The sequence below is a fragment of the Coregonus clupeaformis genome, chromosome 21, assembly GCF_020615455.1.
Source record: "Coregonus clupeaformis isolate EN_2021a chromosome 21, ASM2061545v1, whole genome shotgun sequence".
Lineage (NCBI taxonomy): Eukaryota > Metazoa > Chordata > Actinopteri > Salmoniformes > Salmonidae > Coregonus > Coregonus clupeaformis.
Window position 1 is genome coordinate 53,784,847 of NC_059212.1, and position 2,922 is coordinate 53,787,768.

At 43.2% G+C, this 2,922-nt stretch overlaps 1 pseudogene; it reads left to right on the forward strand.

Moving 5' to 3' along the window:
• Nucleotides 1-210: 210 nt before the first annotated feature.
• On the forward strand, nucleotides 211-1,453 carry LOC123481593 (annotated as a pseudogene).
• The last annotated feature ends 1,469 nt before the right edge of the window (nucleotides 1,454-2,922 follow it).

Consider the following 2,922-nt stretch of genomic DNA (forward strand, 5'->3'; position numbering starts at 1 on the left):
AAACTGCTGTTCCAATTGCGTCCACTGGATGGCGCAATAGCAATTGTGTTAAGCAAGCAAACTGTTTATACCGGGGCAGAGCAAGTAGGTCAAGCACGTGCAGCCAATGAGCTACTTTGTTTTGCCCGCGATATTTATTACGGCTTCTACTTTTAACATTATGTGCTTTGGCACCCTCATTGCCCCAATATGTCTCTGTCAAAAAAGAGAAAAGTGGACGCAGAGTGCAGAGTGTTCCAAGAAAAATGGTCATCCTATTTAATCACGGAATTGAATGGGAAAGCTGTATGTTTGGTGTGTTCAGAGCATGTTGCAGTGCTGAAAGAATATAACCTTTGTCGCCACTATGTGAGTCTTCATGCCGACAAATATGACAACTTTCAAGGACAGTGGAGATGAGAGAAGGTGAATGAACTGTTGGCGGGTCTAAAGAAACAGCAGTCTGTGTTTACTCACAGCCGAGACATCAGTGACGCTGCAGTGAAAGCTAGCTACCTCATTGCTAACGAAATCGCAGTGGCTTCAAAACCATTTAGTGAGGGTGAATTTGTAAAAACATGCATGATGAAGGCAGCGGAGATTGTGTGCCCTGAAAAGCGGCAGGCTTTTGCAAATATCAGCCTGACAAGAAACACAGTTGCAGACAGGATTTCCGATCTTTCAGTGGATTTGGACAGCCAGTTGAAGCAAAAAGTAAAGTCATTTATTGCGTTTTCGGTTGCAATTGATGAAAGCACGGACATGACAGATGTTGCACAACTGGCCATTTTTTCATCTGCGGAGTTGATGACACATTGACCGTCACCGAGGAGTTCGTGGAGTTGGTGCCGATGACAGATACAACGACAGCAGCTGATATTTTTACCGCACTCGTCGGCGCGCTGGACAGGGTCGGAGTGGACTGGTCCCGCGCTGTCAGCCTGGCTACAGATGGTGCGCCCTCAATGATCGGGAAAAAAGCAGGCGTTGTGACAAAGTTCAGAGAGAAAGTGCAATCTGCAAATGGAGGACGTGATTTTTGACTTTTCACTGTATTTTGCACCAGGAGGCTTTGTGTTGCAAGTCATTAAAGATGGATAACGTCATGAAGGTGGTCATCCAAACTGTTAATTTCATCCGATCCAGAAGCCTGAATCACCGTCAGTTTGACAGCCTTCTCAGAGAGAAAGACCACATCTATGGCCTGCCATACCACACTGAGGTAAGATGGTTAAGCCGAGGTGCTGTGCTGAGGCGTTTCTTTGATTTACGAGAAGAAATTGAACAGTTCATGGAAGAAAAGGGCAAACCAGTGTTAGAATTTCATTCCGCAGAATGGATGCCGGACCTTGCATTTATGGTGGATGTTACAGAGCACCTGAATAACTCGAACAAACAGCTGCAAGGGCGCAACAAAGTTGTCACGCAGTATTATGACAGCATACGTTCTTTCAAGTTGAAGCTGTCATTGTGGGAGACGAACTTGCCGGTGGTGATGCAGCTCACTTCCCCTGTCTGAAAAAATGTGTGCGCGACCCAACATGTGGCAGACATGAAGCGGTTCAAAGATAAAATAACGGGACTGTTACGGGAGTTTGAGCAACGCTTTCAGATTTATGTTTATATGTTTTTATGTTGATGTGCTATTGTTTTTAATTGTTTTTATTTTATTTGTATATTTAACCTATTATTGACTCTGTGGTTCTTGCACTTGTTTGGGGAACAGGATTTCATTATTTTTATCTACATTTCTGCCTGAGAAATGACACCCTGATATAGTTCTGTGATCTGTGATATACTTCTGTGAATCACTGAGGCATTGTGTGTTTGTGTTCTTTTTCTTTAGAATTTTCAAATAAACTTGACGTGTTTTATGATTAATAGTGATGTTGTGCTTGTACTATTTTGGACACACTGTCCTCAGGCTCCAGCTTTATGTTGTATGTTGATCGTATTAAAACAAAGAAAACAATCTGAAGTTGTTGTTTTTAAGTTATATATACCATGATTTTTCCGGTCCGGCCCACTTGGGAATAGATTTTCCTCCATGTGGCCCCTGAGCTAAAATGAGTTTGACACCCCTGTTATAGAGACATACCCCAAGAGACTTGCAGCTGTAATTGCTGCAAAAGGTGGCTCTACAAATCATTGACTTTGGGTGGGTGAATAGTTATGCACACTCAAGTAATTTTTTTTGTTTTATTTCTTGTTTGTTTCACAAGAAATTTTTTTTTGCATCTTCAAAGTGGTAGGCATGTTGTGTAAATCAAATGATACAAACCCCCCAAAAAATCTATTTTAATTTCAGGTTGTAAGGCAACAAAATAGGAAAAATGCCAAGGGGGGTGAATACTTTCGCAAGCCACTGTATATAATGCACTACTGTTGAACAGAGCGCTATGGGAAATAGGGTGCCAATTGGGATGTACACTGAATGTTTGTAGCTGTGAGCTGCCTGTGGATTTGAGGATGAGATCTGGTGTTGCGAAGGTCAGATGGACCCACACTGTCTATCGTGACGAAATGTCCTCTTGGTCTAACGGTTAAGACGTTGGTTTTACGACCGGGAGACCGGGGGTTTAGATCCCACCAGTAACAATGGCCCTGTGCTACGGTATGAGGGCCCTGTGCTATGGTTTTCACCATCTGGCCAAGCTGTAAAGGCAATGGATTATTGGATTGCTCCCAGACAGACAGTAACTAAGGAATTCACAGGTGAATCACCTCCATTGACACCCACTCACTCACTCTCTCGCTCTCTCACACGCACAGGCCTGAGAATTACTATTTTGTTGTGACACATCACATGGAAATTAAAGGATTACATAGCAACCCTGCCAAACCTTCCCTAGATACGGAAGGACGAAGGACACTTTGAAATGTCATAGGCCTGAAAACGGGGTAACGTAGGGTTGTCATGAACTTAATCAACAAGACCACCTT